Source organism: Lissotriton vulgaris, chromosome 6 (assembly GCF_964263255.1).
Source record: "Lissotriton vulgaris chromosome 6, aLisVul1.2, whole genome shotgun sequence".
In the NCBI taxonomy this organism is placed as follows: Eukaryota; Metazoa; Chordata; class Amphibia; order Caudata; family Salamandridae; genus Lissotriton; species Lissotriton vulgaris.
In genome coordinates this window covers 559,793,638-559,820,053 of record NC_141694.1, presented here as the reverse complement: position 1 = coordinate 559,820,053, position 26,416 = coordinate 559,793,638, and positions in this window count along the sequence as shown.

Here is a 26,416-nt window from a genome sequence, read left to right as displayed (position 1 = left end):
TTGAGGCTCAACCAGACTCCAGGATTTGCACCCTGCCTACAGGGATAACATCACAGATAAATGTCCAACTCATCTGACCCACACAAATGCAACATCATGAAGGGCACAATCCTCTACACATCATGCCAATCCATGGCAAGCATAAACTCCATACCAAATTAAAGAACATGACTGAGCTCAGCCCTCACTCACTTCACGGGAATATCATACACACTTGGTACAGTCTCCTACCACTAGATCAGCAAAGTGAATGTCAACTTAGATGAACATAAGCAAGGCATACCACACAACACCTTAGCCCAAGTAAGCCACACTACACAACATCCTCTGGAGGCCACATGTCTACATGTTTCACACCACAAACACTGTGATGGACATACATTAAGGAGCACCCGCACACACCTGCCCACAGCACTTCTTCCACAGGGCTGCATCCCCCATTGCACACGAACAGTGACAGTACATGGCCTCCAACATTGGAACATGCACCTCCACAGTAATTGCAAATGTTAACAAGTAAATGACATTAGCAGTTACACCCCTGCCGACCAAAGAGACGTCAAGACCCACAGGAACATCTTTCAGCACACATTAGCAGACAAAGTCATTAACCAGAGGGTCATCATGCACCCAGTGATGTTCATAGGAACATACAACATCCCCAATCCTGCTCCATGACAAACAACAGCATCAAGGGGTCCCTCCTACACGCCACAGCAAAATCCACACAATCCTCAAAGTCGGTCACACTGCCAATCCATAGACAATATACATTGCTTCATTTCCAGAAACATGTTCCACAACACACTAGCAGCCACACTCCACTATGGCATGCGGCAAGGTAATACACCACACTGGATTGTCTCCTCCCTTGCAGACCAGAGCAGATGATTCTGCATAACACATTTCACAGTACAACACACAGAGTACTGATGCTGAGTTCCTCAGTGACTGTCCCTCAGTACCTTTGTCTACTATGTGTACATGGCCCCACTTGCTGAGAACATCAGTGGACATGGACTCTGCATAGTACCCTACGCCTAATACACCCAGCTCTGCCTCTCCCTCACCAAGGTACACAACATCGCAGGACACAACTAACCACAATGGATGCAAGATGTGCCAACAAGTATGTGCCTCAGCTGGACAAATCTCCATTAGTTGTCAAAACAGGTCATCACCCTCACAACAACCACTACCACATGGGACTATACCTGGGGGTACCCTGGGCTGGATAAACAGTTCACCACTCATATGTCCAACACAAACTATACATTGTACAGAACACATCCCTCACCCTGTCAGTACGGATAATAGTAGTATCCTCACCATAGTTCTTCACCCTCTGCAAAGTCTGCAAGAGCATCAAAATTATTGTCAACTGATGCATTGATTAGATCTGCCACACATCCATCATCATCATCCGGTTCAATGTGAATGCCCTCAATATCAGTATCAAAAATACCCTCCGGACAAAAATGATGAACGTCCAGACAACCGTAGGTAGACGTTCCCAGTGGCTCACATGATTATACCACTACCGCCAGCACATACAGGATAACTACTGCATCCACACCCATACAGATATACTGACACTCAAGGAGTTCACACACACCTACACAGTCAGCCACAACCCTGGGCAACCAAACCTCTACCATTGAATCTGCTTCGAGGCCCACAAGACATACGTCTGCAATACAGACCTAGCCATGGTCACATTTCCCTGCATCTACATAGCCAGCTTGTGAACCAGCTTTCTTTTCCACTTTCAGGAAAGACGTGGGTCATAGTGGCCCTGAGCATTGTGAAACACTGTAAACATTGAGCTACAGTCTCAATACCAGGTGGCCCAATTGATGACGGCCATTGTGCCATCTGACCCTCACTTGTTGTGACGTTGTGTGACGCCTAACCCTGCCTAATAGTCATCATCCATCACCAAGGCACATGGTCATGCGATAATGCTGCATGCATCAAATCCGACCCTTAAACGCCTTGATTTGCATTACAGGCACGTGCAATGGGTGTTGCTGGGTGCCTTACCAACAACAGCCATTGGCTTTTGACACTGCCCCAGATGTAATAGGAACATGAAATGGGAGGCTCTGTCCAGAAATTACACAGACCCAGGGCAGGCTTGAGGAAGGCTCAATGTTGACAATTATGATGAAGTCTCCTTGTCTCACCTTTTTCACACAATGCAGTACATATAGTAAGAGGAAGAGGCCGTTGTGATGATTGATTAACTGAGAGGTGTCCGTTCCTGTACAAGTCTGATGGTCCCCGCAAGGCAGACACACTTGCCCCATTGTGCAAGGGTGACTGCGTTAGCGATGAACAGGACATTGTGCAACAGTGATGGTGAGAACAACAGGACTGCGCTGTATCTTGCAGACATGGCACGGTCCTGCCCTCCCTCCTGCAAAAGTGTAGCGCAACAGGAAGGCCTGCTGTGCTTCACTATGGAGAAACTTCATGAAAGAGGTCCCACAATCTTTACACATGATTGTTGATCACATGGGCTCACCTGAGAGGCATTCGCTAAAGTCCCTCAAGGGTGAGTATTGGCCTGTATGAATTAGTGATAGTGTAAGAACATCTGGCTTACAATAGCTAACATGTAATGGTAATCTCAGATATGAGATCATTGTTGACATTCCTTGTCCAGCGAGGATAACGCTCACCCAGAGCTTATTTCACAACTTCATATGCCTACAAGTCAGACTCATTGTAAAAGAAAAACATATTTTATGTACAAAAAAAGTTCACACTAAATAAAATCTATGCTAAACTACACTACACTTATCAAAACTTGAAACTAAATCCTACACTAAGCTACTCTAAGGCGCTAACATCTACACTTGTCTTGTCTAACTGTTCCTATACCTACCTCACACATACTACACAACACACAGATGACCCCCCACCTCCTATTCACCAATCACACATCAGGCACACTTACACTTAATCTAAACACATACTAATTAACCTACCTAACTAAACAAGGATATATATTTTTTTCTTTTTTTTAAGATCTTTAAAAACATTTAACATACACTATACATCAACCCCCACCCACTCCTAATAACTTAACACTTATCCTAACACTATTACTAAGTACTACAACTGTCCTAAAAACTATCTGACTATTTAAACAAGTAAACAAGAACAAGGTCCGTAACTTGACAGGTGCAACACCATGTCATCAACAACCACCACAGTTGTTCAATGTGTTTATTCCTGGTCGTCCATTTGATCAATGGTGGAATTAATGTTGGCAACCATGGACAGCAGGGTGGCCAGCTGCAGTTGCATGCCTGCAACCTTCAATGTCAACTCCTTTTGGGCCTTTTCAAAAGTTTCCATTTTGGCCTCAATATTGTCAAATTTGGCCATCAGGAGCACACCGTCTATCTCTGCTTGCGCACAAGCCTGTTTAGGTGGCGCTACTGCAGCTCCACCTGTCTTTGTCCCAAGGGCCTGTGCAGTGGTGGTTCCAGATGTTGGATCAGTGGTTGTCACTGGGGTCAGATTAGAGGGATGTCCAGATGTGGAACAACTTGCAGATCCTGCAGATTGAGTGTCCATTTGTGGGTCTAGATCTACATATGATCCAGTTGCTGGTCCTGAGTCAATGTGTGACCTTTTCCCCTTTTGCTTCCTGCTCCGCATGTTGCATGGGGGAGTGGGAGTTGGTGATCTCCAGGCTCCTTCAGCACGTAATTGATCATGTCGGCGTCCCATCTGTCTGAATGCACGACCAACATTCCGTATGTGTCTGTATCTTTCCAGACGGATGCGATAATGCCTCTCCTCATCTTGTGACATGTTGTCTGTAATGGAGCAATGACATCCACATCAGTCTGCACTTACACATTGACACCTGTACACATGCACATTATGCGATCTTCAGAACATTTTGGCAAGGGCCTATCGTTAACAGGGCATCTATTTCAAAGCATGGGGTCATCATCATCGATTGTCATACAGAGGGATGCTAAGTGATGTTGCGTAATACCTAAGATGATAATTACTGTAGATGACATGTAAGGCCTCAATACATATGAGATGGTACCTTCAAATGCATTTGTCCTGGGCATGAACCCAATGCCCGCCATTCACATATGCAGGCTCCTTCTCAACATGATGCAAGAGCATCTGTGTGCAGGCAAGTTTTGTATAGGCATTGTAATTTGACACTTCATACGCAGATACAAAGCAAGGTATATGGACCATCAGCCCTGTATGGTGCACAAGGCAACACACATGTGAAAAGCACCATGTAAACAAAACATGGGCACATTAGGATTGTATTGCAAGGAGAAACACAGGTGTGCACTGCCATAGGTTTGGGGACTGACTCCTATCATGTAACTCTTGTACATGGGGTGCTGCTTGGGAGTAAATATGTGGTGTGTTTTCACACAAGGCAACACACACTGCACAACACTTCCATGGTAGACGCATCTTGACAGGGGACAACATATAGACAGCATTAAGGGCTGGTATGTGGATTGACTATGCATGATAATTGATGCAATGGCCATTTAAGCACATGTACATCATAGCATATCCACTACTGATGTAAATAGGGAATTGTGCCGGTGACCCTTTTAGTTGCATAGGTAAGTGCATGATTGTTGTGCTAATTAATGATGGACTTGCAGTACTGTTCCATCCCTCTAACAATGGCAAGTACTGACACACGTGGGGCACAAGGAAATCGAACTTGTAGGAGGAATATCTATGTTGTACTACAATGAGCATGTCTCATGTAGCCATGGTATTAATACACTGACTGCCACGTACCCCAAGGGTCCTTGCTCAGCACAACAGTCTTCGACATCTCCATGAGCACACTTGCCACCATTGCATGCACACACCACCACAACATAATATCCTATGCCAATGACACCCATCTGGTACTGTGCCTCACCCAAGACCCAGCCACAACCAAACACAACCTCCATGAAGGAAAAATAGGCACTGCAGAATGGAAGAAGGTCAGTCAGCAGATACTGTAGACACACAATACAGAGGTTATCATCCTTGGCAAATCAACAAGCGCCAGGGACGACGCCTATTGGTCCACAACAATGGTCACTGCAACAACACCCACGGACCATACACCCCACTTGGGATTCTTCCAGGTCTACTCACTCACAACTAACAAACAAGTGGACGTCATGTCATCCTTATGATTTTACACCCTGCGCATGCTCCAATAGATATTCAGGTGGATCACCATGGGAACGTGTGAGACGGTCACCCAGGCCCTCATCAACAGCCAACTGTACAAGGGGAATGCCCCATACACAGGAATCACTGCCAGACTTCACTTAGAACTACTACCCATAGTAAATGCATCTGCACAACTCTTCTACAACATCCCTCACCACTGCAGCATTTCTACAGGCCATAATGACCAACACTGGGTCACCGTCAACACAAGGATCACGTTGAGGCTCCTCACACACACACACACACACACACATGACATGGGCGCTGAATGACTCCTCAAGCGCCTCTCGTTCTCTGATCCTACCGGCCACCTCTGCTCCACCAGCCTCCCACAAGCCACCATACCAAGGATTGACAGCTCCACCACTGGAGGTAGATCACCCTCCTACCTGGCCACCAAGACATGAAACACCCTTGGTGCACAACTACGACTGACCAGGACCATCTTACCTTCATTTAATTACTGAAGACCTGACTATTTCATGAGTAGCAGCACACCCCCTCCCTTCAGTGACTTGAGACCCTCACACTTGAGTATGGTGCTCGATGGAGGGCTAGATGTATTGTTTGATTGTAGTCTATTTTTATGTGATGTATACTTACAGCAGCACAAGAAGTGTTACTGTGTTCCATGCACACTGTAACACCTCATACATGTGACCCTTATATTTGTGTTCATGCATTTCCACATGGTGCCATTGAGTCCTTGACACTTCCATGCACATGTGATGTGTAAACATGATGCATGGAAGAATGATGCTTTTGGACTGTCTGCATACATGGCATGCATGAGGAGACATTGTAAGCATACAGACAAAGATAGTAATGATTTCACACTCACCAGTGGCCTTAGGATTCTTGAAGGACTCCACCTCATCCCTTGTGTATGGTGGTGGCCCACCTACAAGTGAAAGACAATATACCAGAATGTCAGCGTATGCAGCATATTTCCACACAGTACAGACATAACATGAGAGTCAGTGGTATCTTCAAGATTGGCTTACGTTGCATCCCATGAGGCAACGTCAATCAGACAACAGTCTATGGCTAACTGCTTCACATGTGAAGCACACTCTTGCACTGCATGTATGACACACATGTGATCCCTTGTTTGTGGTGTCACATTGAGATGGCATTTGCAAAATATCTGCACACTTGGTCCATTGAGAAAATATGTGTTCGTTATGTAGATGTATGTGATTGTGCTTTTATGGGGGACTTTGGTACAATGGTGAATGTTAACATCTGATTATTCACAGATGTGCCAGCACATTAATGCGTCACACAACAAAAAATCAACTATCCGCCATATGTATTCAAACAATTCTTGCATTTACGTTGCCTTTTTGAGAATTAACTCCTCCCCAATACACATATGGCTTATCATTTTGCTTCTTCACCATTCACAGATGTACTGGCACCCTTAGATGTGTCAGTGTGTCAGCTTCATTGATCGGTGCAATGTGACACGAACTGCAAGCAACATGCATTTACACACATACACATTGATGTGTGTGCAAATACACCATGTACACCGTATTCACATTACATGCAATTTTCCAGGCCTTGTAGATGTGTGCCTATTTCCCACGTGACTAAGCACAAGAGTGGTTTAAAATTTAGATTGATGTTGTTGTTTCGGCACAACAAACATGTCACCGGACGTAATCCCAGCTGTATGGTGTATCCTATGTTTGGGTATGCAAACAAACCTTACTCAGCCCATGGTATGCCATCATGTATGCACATTGTTGCATAAGTGTATTGTTTTTATCATGTTGTTTTCCATTCTGCACTGCATTTTACATCACAAGTAGTTAGTGTACATCCAGTCATTGTGTAGAATTCAAGCAATTAAATGTGATACTTCCTGCGCACAGTCATGTAGGAGAGTTGAAGGCATTGCATGTTTTGCACTCAATTGACACTTGTGCTTCTTCGTTGCACACAGATGGTACTGTAGCACATTGTGTATTTTGAAAAACACATACAAAGACGTGTGTGGATAGAATTAGAACCACTACAGGGTTACTTGTGATGGTGGAAGACATAAGCTCCTCTGAGGTGATGTCCCTGTAGATTATTACTCTATGTACAGGGCCTACAATCTGTAATGGAGGGTGGAGCATGAAGTTTGCATCCAAGTAGCTGTTGAAGTTATGCAATACTTAGGATGTTTAGACCCATTGTTAATAGGATATTGTCACTGTGTGACATATTGTATCAAGAATCCTTCATGCATACATATGATATACCAGGATGGAACATGTTGTTCCCTTAAGCTAGCATATTTGTGCCTTTCCCTGGCCTTGACCACAAATTGCTGTCATGCAGTAGGACAATACCTTTTGCACCATGATGCAAGGGTGGCTGTGTTGCTTAGAAGAATTTTTTTGTACCGTATGGGATACCTTCCTGTACGTCAATGGTCAAACTGCATACACATTTTTTGTTGTGTGCTGCACAATGCAGCTGCACACAGTGAAATATGACATACATGGATACATGTAAACTTCACTCCCTGTCGCGCCTCACTTACACCTCCCCAGGGCAGGCATGTGCTTTTTGCGCTGCCTCACACTCGTACATCTCTGGCCTTATTTTTATAGGGCTTGCGCCGCCAGAGCGTAACTTTACCACATGTTAATGAGTGATGCTGCGGCGGCACAAGGCCTTCATTACAAAGGCCCCTGGAGCATTGACTAAAGTCCATGGATGTTGGTGTGAACATGCCAAAGAACACCCATTGCACGCCCTTTTGACACATAACAATGCATTGAAAGTGCTGACCTTTATCATGCATGATTATGCCTCAATGAGCGGCATAGTCCAGCATGGTGAAGATCAATCTTGCTTGTGCGTTACCACTACGTCAGTAGAGGCCATGTGTATCAAGCCTTTTGTGAATTGCTAAGTCTGACAATTGCTGGATTTAGCCGTTGGTGAATTTCAAACGGCCTACTTCCATGGCTTAGGATCTATGAAACATTTGTCAATTACGTAATTGCAAAATTTTTAAAATCCTCATTTTGACATGGCATTTTGGTACTTGCTATTTTGCTATTAGTTAAGTGCTATGGGCCTCATTTATGACTTTTTGCCGTAGGGAAGCGCAGCAGGCCTTCCTGCTGCGCTTCCCTACGGCAAAAGAAAAGGGCAGAAATGCGCCATATCTATAAGATACGGCGCATTCCTGTCCTTTTCCCCGGTGCACAATGTGCTGCCTGCGCCAGCGCAGGCACCCTTGCACAATGGTGCAAGGGTGCCTGCGTTGCGGGGAAGATTATTTTTGTACAGGAAGGGAAACCTTTCTGTACAAAAATAACCACAAGAGCCTTTTCCTCTTTCTTTTGCTGACACAGGAATCCTAATAATACACTATTTCTCCACTTAACAGAACACTAATCCCCCTATTACTAACTATGAAAAAACTCCTAAACAGAACAGTAATCCCCCTATGAAAAAGTATTAAAACCCCTAAACAGACAGACACCCCTTGACACACAAGACACAGTTAGACAATACACAACACTACAGACACTATTTGGACACAGTTACCAAGACACACACTGTAAAACAACTGCAGGACAGGACAAAACTCTCAAGCACTTTGCAAACACACTCCTACACCTCTCAGAGACTACAAAGGAGTGAAATAGAAAGTGAAAGTATGATATAACTTCCTGTTTCTGAGCAGAGCAGGCTGGGTACATCATTTCCTGTTGCGATGCGACTCGTTTCCGGCGAAGCGTCATTTTTTGACATGCGAATATAACCGATTTATGTCGCATCGTTAATTTTGAGCATGGTACACTGATAATACATTTTCCCTTACGGTGCGACCTGTTATTGTGGCAGCGTTATTATTGTAATGCGACTAAATCATTATTATGTCGCATCGTAATTTGAAGCATGGGTGACTGATGCCATATTTTCCCATGAAGGTGCGACCAGTTGTAGTAGAAGCGTCACTATTGGCATGCGACTGAAACCTATTTATGTCGCATCGCAGATTGGACGCATGGTACAGTGATGACATATTTTCCATTACGGTGCGACCTGTTATCGTGGGAGCGTCATTATTGTAATGCGACTAAATCATTATTATGTCGCATCACAGATTGGACGCATGGTACAGTGATGACATATTTTCCATTACGGTGCGACCTGTTATCGTGGGAGCGTCATTATTGTAATGCGACTAAATCATTATTATGTCGCATCGTTATTTGAAGCTTGGGTGACTGATGCCATATTTTCCCATGAAGGTGCGACCAGTTGTAGTAGAAGCGTCACTATTGGCATGCGACTGAAACCTATTTATGTTGCATCGCAGATTATACGCATGGTACAGTGATTACATATTTACCATTACGATGCGACCTGTTATCGTGGGAGCGCCATTATTGTAATGCGACTAAATCATTATTATGCCGCATCGTTATTTGAAGCATGGGTGACTGATGCCATATTTTCCCATGAAGGTGCGACCAGTTGTAGTAGAAGCGTCACTATTGGCATGCGACTGAAACCTATTTATGTCGCATCGCAGATTAGACGCATGGTACAGTGATGACATATTTTCCATTACGGTGCGACCTGTTATCGTGGGAGCGTCATTATTGTGATGCGACTAAATCATTATTATGTCGCATCGTTATTTGAAGCATGGGTGACTGATGCCATATTTTCCCATGAAGGTGCGACCAGTTGTAGTAGAAGCGTCACTATTGGCATGCGACTGAAACCTATTTATGTCGCATCGCAGATTAGACGCGTGGTACAGTGATGACATATTTTCCATTATGGTGCGACCTGTTATCGTGGGAGCGTCATTATTGTAATGCGACTAAATCATTATTATGTCGCATCGTTATTTGAAGCATGGGTGACTGATGCCATATTTTCCCATGAAGGTGCGACCAGTTGTAGTAGAAGCATCACTATTGGCATGCGACTGAAACCTATTTATGTCGCATCGCAGATTAGACGCATGGTACAGTGATGACATATTTTCCATTACGGTGCGACCTGTTATCGTGGGAGCGTCATTATTGTAATGCGACTAAATCATTATTATGTCGCATCGTTATTTGAAGCATGGGTGACTGATGCCATATTTTCCCATGAAGGTGCGACCAGTTGTAGTAGAAGCGTCACTATTGGCATGCGACTGAAACCTATTTATGTCGCATCGCAGATTAGACGCATGGTACAGTGATGACATATTTTCCATTACGGTGCGACCTGTTATCGTGGGAGCGTCATTATTGTAATGCAACTAAATCATTATTATGTTGCTTCGTTATTTGAAGCATGGGTGACTGATGCCATATTTTCCCATGAAGGTGCGACCAGTTGTAGTAGAAGCGTCACTATTGGCATGCGACTGAAACCTATTTATGTCGCATCGCAGATTAGACGCATGGTACAGTGATGACATATTTTCCATTACGGTGCGACCTGTTATCGTGGGAGCGTCATTATTGTGATGCGACTAAATCATTATTATGTCGCATCGTTATTTGAAGCATGGGTGACTGATGCCATATTGTCCCATGAAGGTGCAACCAGTTGTGGTAGAAGCGTCACTATTGGTATGCGCATAAAACGTAATTATGATGCATCTTTAATTCGAAGCATGGGTGACTGTTGACATTTTCCCATGAAGGTGCGAGCAGTTGTAGGCGAAGCGTCATTTTGGGCATGCAAATTAAACCTAATTATGTTGCATCGTTGATTTGTTGCATGGTACGCTACTTCCTTGTTTCCCCTTACGGTGCGAGCAGTTATCGTCAAAGCCGCATTATTGCCATGTGACCAAATCATGATTACGTGGCATTGTAAATTTGAAGGATGGCTGAGTGATGATATATTTTCTCCTCAAGGTGTGACCAGTTTTAGTACATGCGACATTATTGGCATGTGTCACAATCTTCATTAATGGGGCATTGCAGTTTTTATCTGTCAATGTTGTTGCATATATTTGCTGCTGTTTTTTTGATGCTGGGCAAAAGATGCATGTTTACGCTTAGCATGGAAGTGTCTCAACAGGGACAAACCATGTTAGCCTGCAGAAAATGTGTGTTTGTATATTCAGCTGAGTCAGACTAAGACATATGTTGACCAAAGTCACTTTTGGGCCTTGTGTTATGTCACTTTTGTGCCTAGAGTCAGCAAAGCATGGGTCAGTTTCAGACTTATGCAGACCTAACGTCTCCCATCTCCCTCCTCCCGTCTTTCTCAACATTAATGGAGGACCATGTTACCCGATGTCTATCACACTACATCGAATCCTCCTGTCACATGGAGCCCAATCAAGGCGGCTTCAGACCTGCCCACTCAACAGAGGCAGTTATCTTGCCACTCTTGTACACACTCAGGGGCAACGCGGACGCAGGGTCCCCCCAAGCCCTCTTACTCCTGGACCTGTCGTCCGCGTTCAACACGGTGGACCATAACATCCTTCTCCACCTTGGCAAACATGCAGGCATCCAGGGAACCACTCTTGAGTGTGTCGAGTCCTTCCTAACTGGAAGAACTGAAATGGTCCGCCTAGGACCCTACAGTGAAACAAATACCCCCACGTCCTGTGGAGTCCCACAGGGCTCCTCCCATTCACCACTCCTGTCCAATCTATACCTCTGGCCGCTGATCCATTCTGTACAGAAATGGGACATTATTGTGTATTACTACGCTGACGACGTACAGATCATCCTCCCGCTCAATTCACCTCATGCCATCAAGACGTTCCACACTGTCATGATCCACATCCAATTATGGATGTACCAGAACCTATTGAAGCTTGACCCCGGTAAAACAGAGCTCCTCCTCCCTGGACTCAGTCATGGCCACTGTGGCCCTCAGTTCTGCCCTCAGAGCTAGGTTCCCCCCCCAGTCCTGGTAAAATCAGTAAAGGGTCTGGGAGTCATCATTGAGGCTGAACTTTCCCTCAGGGCACAAGTGGGTGCGCTGCTTTCTTCCTCTATGTACCAGGTCCGGAAGATCGGTACAGTCAGTCACTTACTCCCTCCCACCGCACTTACCCAAGTGGTGTTCTCACTCGTGCTCTCCCGCCTGGACTTCTCTCAGTCCATCTACTACGGTCTCCCACGATCCCTGCCACACTGCCTCCAAGTTGTCCAGATTCAAGCAGCCCGTCTAATTCACATTACACCCAGATGGCAATCAGCCAAACCTCTACTCCACAGTCTTCACTGGCTCCCAATAGACCAGAGGGCATCTTTTAAGGTGACCTGTCTCACATTCTAAGCCCTCCACTGGTCCCGCCCCACGTTTCTCAAATATCCTATCTGCCCTCACCGCACAACACAAACACTCCAATCAGCTCACCGTCATCTGGTAGTCACTCCCAATACTAAAACCCAGAAATTTGGTGGTTGCACAATTTGTCATGTGGCTCCTGGGCTTTGGGATCTCCTTTCTCTCTCCTTCAAATCCTCCCCTTCCCTTCTGAACTTGTGGTAATCGCTTCAAACACACCTTTTCCCTTCCATGGGCTAACTCTCGGCCACTCACGCTTCCTTCCTCACTCACTCTGTCTTATGGCGCCAGCAAGCCTATGGTCTCAGTGCACTCTATAAATTTCACCTAAGAGAAGATTACATCAGATAACGTTACTTTTCTGCATCGAGTCAGGAATACATGGCTCAGATTCTGACGTGGTCAGACCTATCGTCACTTATGTGCGTGGAGTCAGGAATGCATGGGTCAGATACTGAGGTAGGCAGGCCCAACGTCACTTTTGTGTGTTGAATCATGAATAAGATTATGAAGTAGGATACACTAACTTCATTTATGTGCCAACCACATTTGTTTATTTTTGCAAACTTGTGTGAGCACTGAAGGCTACTTTTTAATGGATGGTCAGATTTTGACGCACATCCACTGTGTAACATGTTGATGATTGTAATGTTTGTCCTATTACTTATTTACTTTCATCATGACTTTGCAACATACAAGTACTTTGTTGTCATTTTTCCTGCTGTGTGATTTAATTATGTGGACTCCTCTTCACCAGTGCTTTATTAAATTTCTGCACCACAACATATGGATGGTAAATGTTGCTTTTTGACAATTGTGAATTTACACACTAATTTATGACGTATTTGCGTATAATATTACTGCATGCATTCCTGCGGCACTTCCCTACAGCAAGCAAATAGGGTGGGAAGGTGGTGTGTCTATGACATATGGGAGATTCATGTGCTTTTCATGTGCGCTGACGCGCAATGGCCGGCCTGCCTACCTGCACTATGTTTGCTGTGTTGCATGGAGGAATATTTTTGTACAGGAAGGGTCACCTTCATACACATGTGCATTCATACCCTGCACACCGAGACACATGCACTATGGTGCCAGGGTACCTGTGTTGGCCAGACACTGGTGAGTGTCGCCATTGCAGGTGAAATTGCAAGGCAGTACAATGTAAATGGATGTGTGGGCTGATGTATGTCTGATGTCAGCCTCCACACATGAGAGTAAGTGTAATGTATGAACTCCACATATGAGATTGTCATGCAAATTGCAGTGTGAATTATTGTCAAATAATCATGCACAAGGTACAAAAGGTTGTATGAAGTATTTTATTGGTGCAAACCCAAATGTAGATGCATAATGCGGATGTTATTAGTGACATTGTTAAAGAAATTACGCACTATCTCAGCATGTCTACGGATGCCTGCTGCTGTGCTTGGATTTACAGGAGCATGCCCATCCTCCTGGTCATCCTCTGGCATTTCTGCATTTAAATCAGGATCATCATCCCAGGGAACACGTGTGAGAACACAAATATTGTGCAGTATTGCACAAGCCAAAATGATTTTGCACACTGTGGTGAATACAGCATGCGTCCACCAGACTTGTCCAGGTGCCGAAACCTGGCCTTGAGCAGACCAAATGTTCTTTCCACAATGTTCCTTGTCCGGCAATGTGCTTGATTGTACTCAACTTCCTGTGGTGTCTGTGGGTTTCCATACGGTGTCATCACCCACGGCTGAATGCCATACCCCTGGTCAGCTGTAATAGAATAAATGAGAAGGTACAATGAAAAGTTTGATATGGTTGTGGTAAACTAGAGGCCATATGTTGTGTGTAATATTTCATTTGTCAGTGTCCATTGGGCATGGATGTTGCAGAGAACACACCCAGGGACTCACATGCAAGACCCCTTTGCAACATAGTTCTGAAGAGACAGGTAGTGTAGGCAAACCACTGATATTAACAGCATATCATTCCATAGCATAAATTGATTTCTTCAAGTAGATAAGTGTGAACTCCTCCAATGCATTTTGGCCAGGAGGCCCTTTGTCATGGAGAGTTCATATCCACGCATAGCAAGGACCGTTACTCGGCTGTTCTAAGACCGGTGTTCTGTAATGCTGGTCTTAGAACAGCCAAGTAGCGGTCCTTGCTACGCGTTGATATGAACGCTCCTTGACAAAGGGCCTTGTAGAAATGAATTTATGCTATGGATTGATATGCTGTTGATATCATCGATAACCCATTAACTTGAATACTTGTGAATAAAAAACAGTACGTGGATTACAACTTCTTAGAATCATTTTCATGATCATATACGGAGTGCCTCGCAAAGGGGATGTATTTGAAGTGGTTTGTGTACACTACCTGTCTTGCACTTTTGGCGCTTTGATGGAAGCACCACCCTTGGGAGCACCCTCAGCTGAACAAGCTTCTACAAACTTCATTTACTACCGCTGTGCACCACCCACATCCTTTTGTATTTTCACGTATTTGGAAGGACATGCATTGACTCCCTATATGCCTCTACATGACCGTGGGCCTCATTTATGAGGGACTTGCACCACTGGTGCGTGACCTTTTGCCATTTTAGTTTTAACGCACCGGCAGTGCATAACCGTCATTAATTATGGCCCTTCTATTAATGTCTATGTATATGCTAGTACATGGGTACTCACAAACTTTATCTCGGGGCCAAATTTACAGTGTGGCTTGTGGCCGAGGGCCGCACTGGTGGGGGCGGGGTCAGTGGGGGAGCGGGCGGGGCTAGAGCAGCAAATACAAACTGACCTTGAGGTTGGACACAGGCCGCTGCAACAGACGCCTTTGTCTACTGAGCGACCAGACCTGGCATACACATCTCTCACACTCACTCACTCACTCACTCAGTCTGTCGGTTTCCCTTCCTCTCTCTCCCTCTGTCTGTCTGTCTCCCTCCCTCTCTCTCCCTCTGTATGTCTCCCTCCCTTTCTCTCCCTCTGTGTCCCTCTGTCTGTCTGTCTGCCTCCCTCTCTCTCGGTCTTTCTGTCTCCCTCCCTCTCTCTCACTCTGTCTGTCTCCCTCCCATTCCCTCTGTCTCACTCTGTCTGTCTCCCTCCCTCTCTCTCCCTCTCTCCCACTCTGTCTGTCTGTCTGTCTCCCTCCCTCCTCTCTCTCCATCTGTCTCACTCTGTCTGTCTCTCTCCCTCCCTCTCTCGCCCTCTGTCTCTCTCCCTCTGTCTCCCTCCCTCTCTGTCACTCTCCCTCTCTGTCTCTCTCTGTCTCCTTCCCTCTCTGTCTCCCTCCCTCTATGTCTCTCTCTGTCTCCTCCTCTCTGTCTCCTTCTCTCTGTCTGTCCCTGTCTGTGTCTGGGCCTGTCTGTGTCTGGCCCTGTCTCTGTCTGGCCCTCCTCCCCCTCCCTCTGTCTCCCTCTCTGTCTCTCTGTCCTTGTGTCTATCTCTGTCTGTCTCTGCCGCTATCTGTCTATGTATGTCTGTTTCTGCCCCCATCTGTCTCTGCCCCCATCTGTCTTTGCCCCCATCTGTCTCTGCCCCCATATGTCTCTGCCCCATATGTCTATGCCCCCATATGTCTATGCCCCTATCTGTCTATGCCCCTATCTGTCTCTGCCACTCTGCCCCTGTCTTCCCCTGCCCCTGTCTGCCCCTGTCTGCCCCTGCCCCTGTCTGCCCCTGCCCCTGTCTGTCTCTGCCCCTTCTGTCTCTGCCCCTTCTGTCTCTCGGGTAGTGCACACATACTGTGTCTACACGTCCCCGTCACCAGCCTAGAGACAGCCTCCCCCCCTGTAATGTAAAAGCCAGCTCGTTTTCTTTCAGAATTTGGTGCTTTGTAGGGTCTGTGTCCCACCACTTGTCCCATCACGGCACACACAGCAGTCAGACCAAAGCCCCCTTGGCGCCAGTCAGCGGAGTATTTCACGGGTCTTTGAAAGACCATTTAATTGTTAATGAGGCCTTGTTGAATTTGATCTCTTCTTAGCGCCCCTGCATCTCCACCCTATGCCTGAAATCACCCGGCCCCCATAAATCAACAACCGGTGGTGTTTGCAGACACTTTGCAAAAAATTAAATTTAACACAGGTACATGTCTGCAAGGTCCGCGGGCCGCACAGGAAGGCTTGCCGGGCCGCACAGGAAGGCTTGCCGGGCCGCTGACGGCCCGCGGGCCGTACTATGGGTACCCGTGTGCTAGTACAACATTATTACATCCAGAACCTCATTTATGCGTCATTACAGCAATATTAGCAGTATGGCAGCATGGATGGTGCATTGTATCATACTCTTTTGCTTACCTACAAGTAGTCCATTTCCATACTGGCCATTCTTGAAGCGATCATTTATGATGCAGTTCCTGAAGATGAACGCATCATGTACACTGCCAGGGTATTTTGCCAGCACATTAGTAAATAGTCCACGGTGATCCACGATGGCCTGTACATTAATTGAATATGTATGTTTGCGATTAATGTACAAATGTGCAGTTGCTGCCGGAGGTACTAATTGCACATGCGTACAGTCCATGGCACCCAGCACATGGGGTAAGCCTGCTATGGCATAGAATCCTTGCTTTATCTCCATCTGCTCTTGTGGATTGTTGGGAAAACGGAGGTAGCGGGGTGTGAGATGGATGATGGCATCCAGGACAGTTGGCAGGAATGATGAGAAAGCTGGCTGGGATATTCCTGCCAGTTTGGCAACTGTTGTCTGAAAGGAGCCCGACGCTAGCATGTGCAACACAGCCAAAAGCTTTGCCTGTGGCGGTATGTTGGTAGGCCTGTTGGTTCCTACCTCTAGCCTTGGTCCAATGAGTCCCAGTAGATGTTCAATGGTCTCCTTCTTCAGGCAGAATAGAGTTATGACCTCCTCATCCCTGAGGCCTCTCAGGACGCTCCTTGGACGGAATAACCGCTCCTTTCTGCGGCGTTGCCTTGGGGGGGGTGGATTTTGTGGTGCAGGGGGGTGTGGTGGGATTCCTGCAGCTAGTCGTCTCCGTCTGGCAGCTACTCGCAGCATTACGACCTCCATGGTGTGGGTATGGTTGCAGCAATGTTCACTGGCCTCCTCTCCTCTCTCCTCTCCTCTCGCTATGTGCCGATGCGTCATTTCCTGCGCATCCATTTTGTAGGCGCACCAATTCCGACGCATCCGCAACGCTGCGCCATTTCCGTCGCGGATGCGTCAAAAGCGGGAAAGTTAGTAAATGCGGATGCGTCATTTTTGCGCAAGTTTTTCCGAGGTAACGCCCACATTGCATACATTAAAATTTGCGCGTCGCAGGGCATTCTGACGCAGTGTGTTTTTTTGCGCAGTGAGGTAAAAGTGACGCATTGCCGGAGATGCGTCACTTCATTAATATGGCGCATGCGTTGCGCCGAAGATGCGTCATTATTTTTGACGCATTGTCGTCGCAAGCTCTTCATAAATAAGGGCCCTGGGGTTCCTGTTAGACTTGGAGTTGTTAATAATTTCTCAAATTGTAGGATACAAAAACCAAAGCTTTATGCACCTGATAATTCTGCAACACATATAAAAACCCTTTCTAATAGTGGTGAACACCTTCATACATTTCCAGTTGAATTTTTGTAACTTGTCATTTCTAGGTGTTCCACACACAACCTTTGTTAGATTGTAACATTTTGAAATGCTGCAACCACAGCCATTTTTGTTTTGTTTCATTTTTACAGACGAGACATATGCGGGATCCCCGGGTGCAAAGGGTGCTTAAAACATGAATCAGGTTGTTCACTGAAAGTTTCTGTCTTCCTTCACACACAAATTCTGTTATCTGATGACACCACTTAATCTTCAGTTCAACATTGAGCTTTTCTAAGTTCTTAAATTCAGGCTGGCAGGATGGAGAGGAGCTGTTTTTATAATATATAGCTTTAAATTGTGGAACTCTTCCTTTTACAGTTGACAAACAAATCTACTATACTAATATTAATACATATTGATAAAAGAAAACAATCTTTTACCAATTTTTTTCTTAATTGTTTCATCAGGCATTTAACAGTTCCACGAGACGGTCATATTTATCTACTATTAGCTAGATAAATAATTCTGTCAACTATTTCAACTCACGGATGATGACATCAACCCTATGCCAAACCAGCAATTACCACTGCAAAAAACAAAAAGTAGGTGGATAATTAGCCCAGACCAAATTCATTCTAAGAGGGACATGAATCCCATCCTAAATTAAAATCTTCATAGGGCCACCAGCTAACTCCAAATACTATCCCAACAACTAAAACACCCATTACCACATCATCTAGTGACACTCTTTTGAACATCTGATGCACAGTGAAAAATACCTTAACACATCCATAAGCTGGCTATCCTCAACTTTAAAGTGAAATCTCAGTCCTCTGAATCAAAAGGATTCTTCCTCAAATATGTTCATTTATGACCCACACTATTTAAATAGCAGAGATGGAGCACAAAGATTAGAGGTTTTTTTATGAAATTCTTGCAAGTTGCACGGAACAAATAACACTTACACACTGATACTACTATACAGTCATATTTCCAGACAACAACTCAAATGAGTGCCTTACCATAGTCTCACCCAAGTTACTAATCTTTGGAAATCTAAACCTCTGGAAAGGATCTGAAGACCAAGACTTAGCATTAGCTTCAGACTCATCAACATCATCAAGACCTCGTGCAGCATGATATTGGAAAACACACCCTTATACAAAACCACTACTTGCAACCAAGGCATGAAATTATGGCTGCAAAATAACTAACCGATTGGTACATCAACACACTTACCTCACTGACCAACAGTCTAACGCCACCAAAATGACTGAAGATGAAAAGGCTAAGTCTTTATCAAAATAGTTTACTCAATACCTAAAGAAACCAATATGAAAAAAAACTAGAAAGCAGCAATCAAAAGTCACTGCTAGATACTCGCAAAGCCAACTGTAAGAGCTATCGGGGTCAGCATGTAATTGTGAATATGCCCCAGTCTAATGGTAAAGAATATTGCAGATTACATTTGGAGGCAAAAAACATTACACGTAAATGCAAGCAATGGGTGTTAGACTTGGCTGTCTCTAGTTGGCAGAGGTATACACTTCTGACAAATAGGGACTCACCTCCTCTAGTCAGGGCAAGGGGATCACACACTTAGATAACCCCTGCTCACCCTCCCTTGGTAGCTTGGCAAAGCAGACAGGCTTATCTCAGAGGCAGTGCGTTAAGCATTTATGACCACATACAGTAATAAAGTGAATACACTACAAATGGACACGACACAGTAGTATTATAAAAATAAGGATTTTTATATAAGGCACAAAGTCTTTAGTAACAAAATCAACTCTTCTTCTTTAAAACACAGTTCTTGGCAACAATGTAACCCACACTGGAGTCACACGACGTCGAGGCAAAGTTAATCCAGAGGGTTCGGCGTCGACCGCGAGGAGCCCTACGTCAAGCCCAGAGTCGCACAGACCCCCACAACACAGTACCTTGGAAAAGCGAAGCACACGATGATCAGCAGCGTCGAGATGTCCGGCGTCACGTCTTTGGCGTCGATCCGGCCTCGGAGTCGGGGCGACCTGCAGCGGCGTCGACAGATGTCAGGCAGGAGCAGTGCTCACAAGGCGAAGCAGGATACGGCGTCAGCGTCGATGTCGATGATGATGTTGCAAGAGTGAGCAGCGATCACGGCGTCGAGAGGGCTCGAAGTCGATGCGATCAGCAACGGTGCAGACACAGGGTCACTTGGAGCTGGAGCCGAACTCGCTACTCACTGGCGTTGCTGCTGGCGTTGATCGGGCCCGGCGGCCGGCGTCGAGGAAGCAGGACACTGGAGCCGTTACTCACAATGTCGAGCTGGATTCGGCGGCATCCGTCGGCGTCGAGATTGCTGGATTCTTTCAGAGGTGCTGGATTCTCAAGTTCCAGCAACAAGCACTCTTAGCAGATGAAGTCCTTTAACCCTGTGACTTCAACAGGAGGCTGGCACTCTTACAGCCCTGGGAGATTTTCTTAAGCAAAGCTTGAGAGTACACACTCAGTTCCTCTCTCCTGATTCCTTGGCAAAAATAAAGAAGCAACTGCAGGATTCCCCCCAGCAAACAACACACTGGCAGAAGGGGTAGGCAAGTCCTTGGATCAGCAGGCTTCTTGTCCTTGGTTCAGGTTTCCTTGTCAGAAGTGATCTAAATTCTTGGTTCAGGGGTCCTTCTCTTATACCCCTTTTTGGCTTTGATCCCTTTGTCCATGCAGGGGAATTTCCCCACATCCTGGGTCTGTTGTGGGTGTAGCCAGGCAGAGGCACCTGGCCTATTCACTGTGCAGGGCTGGGTCCTCAGACACCCAGCAGGAGGTGGAGCCAGCATTGTTACTGGCAGGAGCAGAGCCATCGGCCTCCTGGTAGGAGGTGGGGCCAGGATCGTCCCTGGCAGGCACAGAGCCATCAGTCGCCTGGCAGGAGGTGGAGCCAGCATTGTGTTAGGCAGGGCAGGCTATCAGGAGCTACTCTTACCCTACTCTCAAGGCAAATGTCCCACTCATCCCACACTGACTCATTCAGACCTCTGGAGCCACCCAGCTCCTGTCTCACACACACACCAAACCAGCAGAAACCAGAAATAGTTAGACAAGAAAATAGCCACTTTCTAAAAGTGCTATTTTCAAACCCAGAGTCCAAAAACCATCCACACCAACGGATGCGCGATTAAACTCCGAGTTCAGGGATACCAAACTCGACATTGCACCATGCTCCCCGAGCCAGCTAGGATTATAGCATTAATAACCCCGGCAGCCCATTCTAACTAATTGAGAGCAGGTTACCTTACAATAGTGAAAAACGAATATGACTGTAATTCACTATTAGGACATGCCAACTTGGTCAGGCTTGTCCTACCTTATGCTTACAATGCACCCTGCCCGTGGGCCTACCATAGGGGTGACTAACATGAAGTTAAGGGAAGGTTTAGGGACTGGCAAGTAGGTGTACTTGCGCAGTCAGCGTGACAGTACCAGACTGCACGTAGGTCTAGCAATTGCAGACCCTCAGACATACTTTTACTAGGCCACTCTTGTGGGTGGTACAACATGTGCTGCAAGCCCACGAGCAGCATTCACATTTACAAGCCCTGGCACTCCTGGTGCACTTGACTAGAAACTGACAGTAAACCAAATAAGCCAAACATGGAATTCAATCAATACAGCAATTTTACATAGGGAGCACTTGCACTGTGGCACTGATCAGCAGTGGCACAGTGCCCAAAGCAATATACCAGCAAAAACATCGTAAACAGAGGAGGCAAACAGAAAAAAATGGAGGAGAGACTCAAGCAATGATGTCAGGTCTAACAATGGCCAATTAAAAAGATCACATTTTCATACTAAAAAGAACAGACGGTACTGGCCCCATCCAATACTGAACAAATTTGTGTTGCACATATAGTATTCTAAAATTCTCAGACATCTCCTAACCAAAATTCTGACATTTTTATAGAATTCTTAGTCCAGCTTAGGCAGTCAGTAACTTCATTCCTTAATACTGGACTAGACATTAGAGTGTGAGGTAAGGAGGTTGCACAGCCAACCCCCCTCCAAATTTAGCATCTGTGTGCCCTTATTTCAGGGAGTGCTCTAGCCAGCTTAACTCAATACACCTCCACATCCATAGATAATTAAGGCCTGATTTTTCACTTAGCCCTAGGGAAAAGCATGGCCCTAGGAGAATTTACTGACAGCTGCCAGGCTGGATCTGTTAATATCAGCTTCACCATCCACAATTCAATATCACTAGTAAATAAATGGGTACGCCTGTCAGAAACATGTGGACTCAGATGTTTCAAAAGATAACAAATCAAACTTACTCGTCTCCCCAGGATTATGAAGAACCTATTTTTTGTAACACAAGGCTAAACAATTTCATGTCACACACGTTAGACTCACATCCTTCTTTATCCGGGTTGCCCTAATTTGCACTCTGCTAACCGCCATTCCAATCCTGTATTTCTAGACTTTCGGTGGAGGGGCAGTTGCCTCGAGTTGTTTGCAATAATATTCAACATATGTCGTTGTTGAGGGTATGGAATACAGCCCTCCCCTTCAGGGGCCTCCTCTACTAGATCTTTGTCTCTCTCATCGTCTGGATTCTTTAGCAGGTCCAATAATGCTATTGGTGGACCAATGCCTTCTCACTCCCCGTTCTTTTTGCCATTTGCATTCTGACTGTCCCCTCCCATTCTTCTCATTTAACAAATTCTTTCTGCCATCTTGGTATACTAGGGTCCCCCTTACTTTACAGTGCATAGTGATGTCTCTTTTAGCCAAGACCAATCCCACATCCAAAAACTTGCTTGTTACCTTAATCTTGGCTGTGTGGGGGAACTAATGCAGTAAGCAATATCCCAGTGAGGCTTCTATCTCTCTATCGGTCACATCAGCCAATAATGTGGTTACCCCTTCCCAGACGGTTACATGCCTCGGGTAATCCTAGAACATATGCAGGGGCTCTGCTCCTTCCTTATTACATTGCAGGCATGCAGCTGTTCAAGTACCAAAGTATTTACTTACTTACCCGTGATAATATACGCTCTGTGCAAGACATCGTAGTGTACTAATTGGAACCTAGCATTTCTTCCTTTCTCTTTACACTAGCTTCCCCCATGCTTTTTCTGCTATGTCCTCTCCCAGACCCACCTCCCACTTTTGACGCAACACGGTCAGTGGCAAAAATGTTTTTTGTGTTATGCGTCTATAGTGGCCTGTGACTGCCTTAAAGGTACCTGCTGCAGTCACTACATACTGGCACCCTGCTGACGTCTGCAGCTCTGTGAGGCCCCACCCTCAGTGCTTCCGTATGGCCGCTGTGAGGGCGGAATGTAATAAAAAATCCCCGCCTGGCAGATCATACCTCTCCCAGAGATCATTAAAAGGGATCATAGTGCTTTCTTCATACAAATCTCTTATTGTGGATATTTCTAGCTCCCCCCAGGCCTCCAATATACTCCAGTTTCCTCCATGGGGCAGTGTCTCACACATAGTCAATGGAATTGTTTCAAACTCCTATTTCACCATTTGTGTGCTGTTTTTAATTCAGAGGGGATAGTATGATCTTGCATTGGGGAGCTGTAGTATTACTTGAGATTTTAGTCGTAAGTTTAGGGTGTCATCTCTCGAGCTTCCGTCCCCCTAAGTCGTCCTGCCACCCACTTTGTGACCCACTGCAATTGTGCCACCAAGTAATAGGCCTCAAAGTCATGCACGGCCAAACCTCCCTCCGGTCTTGGCCTCATAAGAATGTTAAGCACTACTCTTCTTCTACCAGTCCCCCACAGGAATCCCAAGACCATTGTCTTAAGTTGGGCAAAAGAATTGTGTTTGTCGGTGATGTCCCAAAATAATACAAAAGCCTTGCAAATGTCACCATTTTGAGGAGGGCAACCCGGCCAGCCACCGACAATGGGAGAGTCCCCCAAAAGTCGAAGATACTCTTTGCTCCCTTTAGAGCTCTCCCTATGTTACCCTCCAATAGATCTCCCTGAGCATGGTATATTTGTGTACCTAGATGTGTCACACAGCGGTCCTCTCACTTCACTCCTTCAGTCACTATTGGACCTACTCTATCCATCTTGGTAGGGAAGAGTTTACCCTGAGACCTGCCACCCGACCGAGGTCATGCAGTAGCTCCTTAGCGCCACAAAGTGCCTCACTCGTGTCTGCCAGGAACATCAATAGGTCATCTGCATATAATGCAATATGGTGCATTTGCCCAGATACCTCCAGGCCCAATAGTGCTGACCTGTTCTAGCACAAGCCGCCAGCGGCTCCATGGCCAGGGCAAACAAGAGACAAGAGAGTGGGCATCCCTGTTTCGTCCCTCGTCCAACCTTCCAGGCGTCAGATATCAACCCTCCCGTCTTGACCCTGGCGGTAGATTCTTTATAAAGGACAGCTGTCCATCACACAAAGTCAACACCCAGTCTAAATTTCTGCATCACTCGGAATAAATAAGGCCATTCGAGGCTATCAAATGCCTTTTCAATATCTACTGCAAAAACAGTCGCCTCTTACTTCCGATAGGAGTCCTCCTCCAACACATGTAGGAGACGCCAAACATTTGATGCTGTGTTTCTGGTGGGGATAAAGCCACCGCGTCTCTGTGTATCAATGTATTTATATGAAGGAGGAGGTGGGTGGCCAGGATTTGGCTTAGAATCTTGTAATCCAGGTGTAGCATGGAGAGCGGCGTTATGCCGCTCTGTCCCATGCCGGTTTCCCTGGCTTAAGCAGCGGGATGATAACCGCCTCTCTCATCGATCCAAGCAGATACCCTACCTGTCTCGCCCCGTTGTATAGGTCCACCAGCATAGGAGCTAAGGGCCAGATGTATTAACGCTTTTTGCGATTGCGAATCGGCCCGTTTGCGATTGCAAAAATGCATTTTGCAATTTATGAAACATTTTTAAATCGCAATGTGGGTAATCGTAATTATTTGCCACTACCTACATTGCGAATGCAGTTAAGGGATCACAATTTGTGTCTCTGAATCATCATTTCCACTGACTACAAATGATCCTTCTGATCTTTCCACTTCAAACCCACTTTTACTGGAGCTAGGGTTAGTGGCACTTTGACTATGTTCTGCAACTGCCTGCAGTGCTTTGCGCCGTTCTAATCTGAGTTCCTTTGGATATGGGGTCCAAGACATACTTTTACTATTGTTTTTACTCCGCTTTGATGGGTCTGGCGAGGAGTGGGGATGTTCCTGGCCTTGTTGAGAGTCCAGCCACTCCCAGGCTTCCTGCGGTGTAGTAAAAATCTTCACTCTTGCTGAATCAGCAACCCGAAGTCGTGCTGGAAACAACATTACGTAAGTAATCTGCATTTGTCGAAGCTTCTTTTTGAGGGCTAAAAACGATGCTCTTTGATGTTGCACTTCTCTGGTAAAGTCCAGGAGGTCATTATCTTACTATTGTCCATCTGTAGGTCTTGCTTTTGGCGGGCTTAAAGAAGAATATGATCTTGGTCCCTGAAATGCAGGAGTTGCACCACTATTGGACGAGGAGGGGCCCCGGGCCTAGGTGGTCCAGCTGAAACCCGATGGGCTTGTTCCAGTGCGAAGAAGGGGAGAGCCTCTCCGGGGCTACCTTAGCTGTGAGCCAGTCCTCCAGAAATCGTACCATGTCCATGCCTTCCGCCCTCTCTGGCACTCCCACTATTTGTAAGTTATCTCTAAGGGATCCCCCCTCGCTGTCCTCATCTTGTACTTCTAGGACCTTGATCTCGGCTTCCATGCGCTGTGTGATTTCTGTAGTGTAGTCACCGCTTCCGGAAGGTCAGTGAGCACTTTCTAAGTAGTTATGACTCGCTCCTTAAGTTTGCGGTGGTCGTCTTTCAGCAGACTTAGATCTGTCCCTCTGGCATCAATTTTTGCCTCTAACACCTCCCTGAAGACTGTGATGGCCTGCATAACATCCGTCAGAGGAGTAGGCCTTGTGAGGGCCGCATCTTTTTCCGCCTCCACGGCCTCGTCGTCATAGTCTGTCTGGGTTCCAGTGACCCCCACACTAAGGGTGCCATACCCCTGGGTACTTTCTCCATCTTCCACCCCAATTTCTTGGCCTTCCAGCACCAGGTGACAACTTGTTCAGGTGGTGGCTAGGCAATGCACTCAGTCTTTTTGCCAATCGTGCCAGCTCGTGTCAGTGCCACCTCCCGCTGACTTCCAGACCCTTAGATCACACTCTTCCTTTAGTGTCTCTGCCTCCACTCATCCCCATCTATCGCCTCCTAGTGTGCGCAGTGCCTTCTGTCACCCTTTCAGCATCTGCTTTTGCCTCTGTACAGGTCTCATCTGCTTCCCAATGGTTCAGGTGGGCCCCCCTGTCAGCCCACACACAGTCCCTCTCCAATTTGTTGAT